A 7,779-nucleotide genomic window follows, 5' to 3' on the forward strand; every position below is an offset into this window, starting at 1 on the left:
ATCTGCTGAGAATTTGTAGCCCCTGACAGAGAAACAGAGAAAATGGAAAGAGGGGAAACGAAAACCCTAGACGGAACACTTTGTATAAAAGGAAGCACTGAATCCCTAAAATATCACAGCATTCCTCGAATCAGAATAGCAACAATGGGGATTTGTACGGTTCAACCTATCCCTCTCTCGAAGTTTCTTAATGCTTCCTCTTTTCTCCCTAAGCTCTCTCTTTCTCACAGAGTAACCCTCCCACTCCCACCGCTACACTTTTTTTTTTCGTATGTTTTGTATCCCTTTCAATTTCTTATTCAATTCGAACAAAGACCTATGGTTCTGTATTTTTGGTGTTTTCTTTGATTCTTGATTATCTTCATGTGTTGTTTGGCGTTATTTCTTTAACTTTTATGGAGCCATTGGTGTGAATGTATTTTACTATTACAACTGTATACTTATGACTTTTGTTTTTGTTGTATTCTATTACATGACAGGATCTATTTTCTTGAGAAATTTGTTGCCAAAGGCTATACCTTCGGATGAAATATCCAATGGGGCAAGTCAATTTTTCAACGAGAAATGCGTCCATGGCAGATTGATAATCAGAGCTTGCAAAAAGTGGAATTTTTTTTTTTTTTCGACCATTCCCTCATAACAGAATCAGGTGTTCTGATGCATGCAAACCAGTTTATAGCAGTGGCTTTGGCTTTCTCTTTGGATGATGACGACGCTATTTGAAGGGGATGACGGTGGCACTTCTGTTCAGGGTTTGCAGGTGGTTGACTTAGGATTTTTGTGGCGGCATGGAGGGTAGGTGGTGAAGGCATGAAGGGTAGGTGGTGGCGGCCTTGCATTGGAGGTTCAACGGCGATTTGGGTTTCACCTTCACGTGTTTCTGTACTTTGGGAGATGACTACCCGTGACTTAATATAATTGCGATGTTCCTTCTGAACTCTAATTACGAATGTTCCTTCTAAAGTGTAAACATTGAAAAAAATCAGAAGCTTGTGTGCAAATTTGAAATAAAAAGAAAAGAAAACGTGACAGAGGATAAACTCGTATGTGGCATGAGACATGGGCTGACCGTTAATCATGTCAAACAAAAATTAACATCATTCAAAATTAGAAACTATTTATAACAGTTTCGAGTAGGAACTAAACCCAAAAATCGTGTGATATTTAAAGGACTAAAAAGATATTTAATCCTAAAATATATCTTTTACATCTCTCATATTTTCATAAACACTAAAAATTTCTATCATTACGTGTAACCGAGATTTTGCGGACATCAAACATCATAAAGATAATTATGAAGTAATAATAATATAACCTACTTATAAATTTGTGGTTTTTAATTTATTTTATTAAAGGATAACAATTTTATATATATATATATATATATATATATATATATATATATATATATATATATATGTATGTTTTTTTTTTATACAAACAAGGATGGAGAGTGTATTGACATAAATTTATGGATGGAAGTGGCAGAACCAAAAGATGTGTCGGAGTTTTACTGTTTTTAGGATGAATTTTTCATATTTTAAATTGATTAATCATTTCTAAATCAAGAAGAAATATTATTTTTTATAACAATTAAGAAGAAATAATGAAGATCTTAAAAACATGATATGCAACATTAATTACCCTTTACTTTTTAATTATTTTATTTTTAATTTTTTTTTTCAGTTTTCTCTTATAAAAAACCGCAGTCATTTGAGACCAAAAGAATACTTAACTGGATGCCGTTTTTCTCGTTTTGGTTGTCATCTACTTAACCGCAATCAGCGCAACACGGAAACTAAATTGTCATTCCAATTAAAAGCAATAATCACCAATTTCAATTTCAAATATGACCAAGGACCTTAAAAGATTTATTTTAAAAATTCGTATTTTTATAAGTCATATTTTTTACAAAAATTCTTATTAATTATATTCCAAAAAGAAAATAAAGTTGAATAAACGACTTAAATTAGACAATAATAGTATGCAATTATTAAAAAATAACTTCATTCTATTTTTACAAGTATTATAATTAGGAAATACAAATAAATCTGAATATTAGTATTATTTAAATTGATCTTGATATTGATGAATAATATTTAGATTAATTATGTAAAGACTTGAAAATGATATTTTAATAGGAGAAATAGTTTAAAAATAATAAAGTTTAATTATTTTAATATTAAATTATTTTAATATAAATAGTTTTGTTATGAATTATTTTTATTATTTTAAAACATGTTAAATGTAAAGGCTGAGAAAAAGTATGTTTTGAAGATGACCAAGTGACAGTAGATGATTGGGGCTGAATATAATTAATAAACTAATTTTTTTGTCATATAAACATTTTGTTCCAAAGCTTCTCTCAACATCTGAGTAAACACCTGTGCCACACTTCAGAGCTCTACTTTCCTCTCTTCCATTCTCTTTGCCTCTCTCTTAAATCTCTCTTCACTAAGCCAGTGGATCTTTGATCTGAAGGTGCTTCAACGTTCACCGCTCCTAGGGCTCCTTAACTGACCGATCGGTTTCGTCAATTTAAGCAGTAAGTTATTCTTCCTCTTTCCTCTGTTGTTTGGTACCTAGGGCATGCAACTCTACTGGTTGCATGTAGCTAGTAGCCTTCCTCTTCGAAATTTCTGCCCTTTCTAGCTCCAAGAGCTTATTTCTACCACCAATGTGGTGGTTTGTAGGATTTGGTTGAGTGCGTGTTGCGTGAGGTGTTGTGGGGAAGCATTGTTGTGAGCTAAGTTGTATAATCACCAAGGTAAGGGGGGCTGGTTATATGTTTTAAATCATTTGTGTGATATGTATGTACATTAAATTCTGAAATAGTATGTTGTTTGGGCCTAAATGTTAGATTGTCATACTTAAGTAGCATGTGCTAGAGTACTGAAATTGTGCATGTTGAAATGTGATGTTTGTATGTTATCTCTGATGGAATTGATTTGCTGAAATGGTTCATGACTAAAGTAGTTGCACATGTGGATTCTATTAAAGCAAGTTCTAGTTGAAAAATCAAGGGGTTAGGTAGCGTTTTAGGTCAGTCTAAGGGAAGTGGGGTAGTGATTTTAGGAAAATGGGATCTAGGGTGTTTTTGTAGGGTTTGGACAGTCTAAGTAGGTTCAAAGTGACTTTTTGAGAACATAAGAGTGGTCTAAAACCTTTTAAAAATGGTATAATGAATTTTGGGTCTTTAGGTTGTTAAGTTAGGTGCTCTAAAGGATAAATGGAGTTCTAATCACTTTGAAATCATGATAAGAATGTTAAAAATCATCTAGATAAGTTTGATCAAGTCTAAATTACGAATTAGAGGCCTTACAGTTTGAGGAAATTAACTTGAATTGGTAAAAAGGTGGGTGTGAGTGCATAATCTACAGATTAGGCATTCTGCAGATTATGCAGACTCACTATGCGAATGGTCTCGCATAGCGAGTCCATGCAAGGGAATGCTCTCTACCTTGGGTCATTCGTTGTATGAGCCGGTGTGCTTTGCAAATGACCAGAGAGTACTACTCTCTGCCTGGTGGATTCACATAGCGAATCCTGTCGCTATGCCATTGGGGCTGGCCTGGAGTCTCTACCAAATTAATTCAAAGGGCGAGTGGTGCGCATAGGGAGTCTTTGTGGAGGGTTGACCTCTGTCTAGGCTCTCGTTGTGCGACTTGGGTGCGCTATGCGAGAGACCTAAAGTCTGTGACCATGCCAAGTTAATTCCCAAGGCAAACTGGGGTGCGCTATGCGAATCACCGTGGTCTCGCTATGCGATCCTTGTGCGCTGTGCGAGAAGTGTTGATTCTATTTCACTCTCTTTTGTTCTGTTTGGTGTGGTGCTTTGTTGAATGTTGATTGGTTTGTGAAGCATGTTTAAGAATGTATTGTATTATATCCTGGATGATCTTTATAGCCTGGAAGTGTATGATTATAAAGTGAATGAAGTATGATTCAAGTTAGTAAGTCAAGTTTCAAAGTGTAGAATCTCTTGGTGAAATTCTTAGTTGTTTAGAATGAAAGTAGGAGCTCAGTCTTGGGGGTCATCCTGAAACTCCAATGGTCCTTCTTCTCACGTAGAGAGGATTGAACCATGTCATGAGGAGTAGCATGAGATCTTAGTCTTAGAGGCTTCCAGTATGCCTCAAGGCTCAGAACAGGCTAACCTCATGAGTGTGGTAGGTGAGGACCCAATGGCCAAATATAATAAGCCACCACGAGTGCAAGACCCGCCATAACTTGACTATCATTCTAAGTCCGGACGAGTCAAGTCTAGTATACAACATGTTAGGATATGTGACCTATCTTGTCTTGATTGAAATTTAATTGTACATTATATGCTATTATTGTAGGCTTTTTATATAATTAGCTCACCCTTGCTTTGTGTTTATGTCTTGCTTGTGTGGTGTTTTCCTTTTGTAATGATCATCCACTTGGATGTGAGCAGAAGTAGAGGAGGTGCCCCTAGAGTAGGTCTTGGAGGAAGATAATGTTGTAGCCTAGACTCATTAGGATTCCTTTAGTATAACTTTGTCATTTTGAGATAATATGTTATGTAGAAGTTTTAAATTCTTAACCATTTTGGAGGATGACTGTAATCCTATTACTTTAATTACATGTTTTTAAGTGCTTTATCATATTATATTTGATGACGCCTATATTATATATACCTTATATTATTAGATGTCACATCAAAAACTATTTTTATAATTATTATTATGGTTATTTTATTTTAGATGACTATAATTATTATAATGATAAGTATTTTTTTTCTAATGTTTTATTTTATTAATGGTCAGCTCCTAAAATTGGATTTATAAATTGAAAATGTGACTGTCTGACTGTATATCTATGAATGTTTTATATTTTTTATATATTATTTAATTTTTCTTCATTAGTCATATTTCTTTTATCTTCTACCAGTTGGTCGACGATAACAGAGAGGGAAACGTAAGAGAGATATGAAAGGAAGATGAATAAAAGAGAAAGAAAGAGAATAAAAATAAGGTATAGGCTTTGACCATGAACCACAACAAACACGTTACAAAAATCCAAACACCCCAAAAGAAAATTACAGCAAAAGCTAATATCAATGGAGGAAAACAAAACTAGTGACATTTTCTAGTTAATGGAACAGCAACATCAACAACTTTTTGGCTTCTACATTTTAAGGTTGAAAGATAACAGATTTCATTAAAAACTGTAACACAAGCACTTGTCTAGTCAAGCTTACATTTTTATGCTGTTATTAGGTGAGCCAACATTGTAACTAAAATATACACAATTTTAAGGATTTTTTTTAATGTTAAAAAGGAGAAGGAAACAGTATAATTTACAAATTGTGTACACAATTTATTGTTTTCTAAAAATTATTTACTATAAAAGAGTGTTACATTATCAATAAAATTTTATTGATATTTTGTCAATAAATTAATATTAATTAATAGAAAAAAATTCATTAATAAAACAAATTTTATTGATAAATGTTAAAATTTTAATTATTAATGAATAATTTTACCAGTAAAAGTTGGTAATATTCATTATAAGTTATAATTTTATTAATAACATAATTCATTAAAAAAAGGGTTAAATATGTTTTTCGTCCCCCAACTATTGGTCGTTTTTGTGTTTAGTCCCTCTTTCAAACTATAGTACAATTTAGTCCTTCAACTTTAGAAAATTATGGTTTTAGTCTTTTTTACCAAATTTTTTAAACTTTATTTGCTGTTTCAAGCACGTTACATTATACCATTTGGATTGTTTACACTGTTTGACACATTTTTGCTTTAATGTTAACTAAGAAACGCGTTTGAAACAGCAAATAAAGTTAAAAAAATTTGGTAAAAAGGACTAAAACCAGAGTTTTCTAAAGTTGAAGGACTAAATTGTACTATAGTTTGAAAGAGAGACTAAACACAAAAACGGCCAATAGTTGAGGAACGAAAAACATATTTAACCCTTAAAAAAATTGTTGATAATTTATAATATTTATTATGAATAAATATTTTTGTTAATAAAGTAAACATCAAAGTTTTTTTATAATGTTTATGGATTTAACCATAAAATTTATTGGTAAATAAGTCAATAATAGATTTTTTTTTTTCAAAATTTGTTTATAAATTTGTTTGAAATGATTTTTTTTAAATCTACTAAAAAATTGGTCGATAATGGAATTTTGTTTTAAAATTTGTTGGTAATAAAATGAATTTATTTTAAAATTAATAAGTAATTTTATCAACACATTTGTCAGTAAAATGAATATCAATTTTTTTGTTAAATTTAACAAAATATTTGTTATAAATTAATTGGAGATGAGTGAGAAGAAGACGAGAAATAAAGAGAAGAAGAAGGAGGAACAAAAGGAAGATGAGAAGGAGGAGAAATAAGAGACAATAATAAAGGTAGCGAAAGTGATGTTGGTAACTATGGAAGCTGAAGAGAGAAGAAGAAAGAGAAGGAGAAAGAGGAGAAGAAAGAGAAGAAAAAGAAAGAAATAGAAGTAAGAAAATTTATTTGCAATGACTAAAGAATAATTACTGACAAATTTTGATCATTGGTAATTATTCATAAATTTTTCTATCGATAAGTAAAATTCATTAACAAACACTTTACCAATAGATTTTTTATTGTTAGTAAGTCCTCGACAATTTTCATTCGCCAATTAATGATCATTGATAGATTTTGGTCATTGATAAATCTATGTTTTTCAGCCCATGATGAATTATGAATTGGTGATAATTGGAACACTTTTAAATAAGTATAAGTATGCATGAGATATGTTTAGAAGTGATAAACTACTATGATAAACTACTATAAAAACAACAAAGTCACACATGGCAATGCAACGAAGATCATATATATATATATATATATATATATATATATATATATATATATATATATATATATATATATATATATATATATATATATAGTGATATATAAATGTTTTGTGTTTTACGGGAAGAAATGGTTTGTACTCTTTCATATGTTTTTATAAGATAATTAATAATTTAAAAAGGTAAATTGAATATATTATTTTCCCATTATAGTCATCGTGAAAACTTTAAAATAATACCAACATTTAGACATCAGCTAAAAGTCATTATGTGTAGCAAATAGTTTCTTCATAATTAAAAATATTTGAACAAGTCTTTCACGGATTGTTGTCATATTTAAAATATTAAAGTAATAATAAAATTATTTATATTTATATTCAAAGTATAGTATTATAGTGAAATAGTTTAAATGGACAATACTTTACGCATTATAGTAGTAATAAAAATACTTACAAATATATTTTAATTATGTTGTTGCAATGTTGGATTTCTTAACTTATATTTATCATTCCGCAAGATAAGGACTTATTTATTGTGTTTTTTTTATGATAATAATACTTAAACAACATTTTTTTACAACATTTGAATATCATCTATGTGTGTCATTCCGTGATTGGTCTAAAATTACTTCATAATCAATAATAATAATAATAATAATAATAATAAATACTACCATGGACCAATCACAGAATGATACGTAAATGATGTTCTTGTAATAAAAAATGTGTCTAAATATAATTATCTTTTTCCTATAACATATTCAGGGTTCCTTTTTTTCTTTTTAAGTTTTATGTTCAATTAACACATCCTTAGGCACTTCACTGAATACTTTACCTGATTCTAAAATAATTTAGAAGTTTGAATCAATTGTTAAGATTCATACATATTATACTGCATAATTATATATATATATATATATATATATATATATATATATATATATATATAT

Source organism: Vigna radiata, unplaced genomic scaffold (genome assembly GCF_000741045.1).
Source record: "Vigna radiata var. radiata cultivar VC1973A unplaced genomic scaffold, Vradiata_ver6 scaffold_137, whole genome shotgun sequence".
Lineage (NCBI taxonomy): Eukaryota > Viridiplantae > Streptophyta > Magnoliopsida > Fabales > Fabaceae > Vigna > Vigna radiata.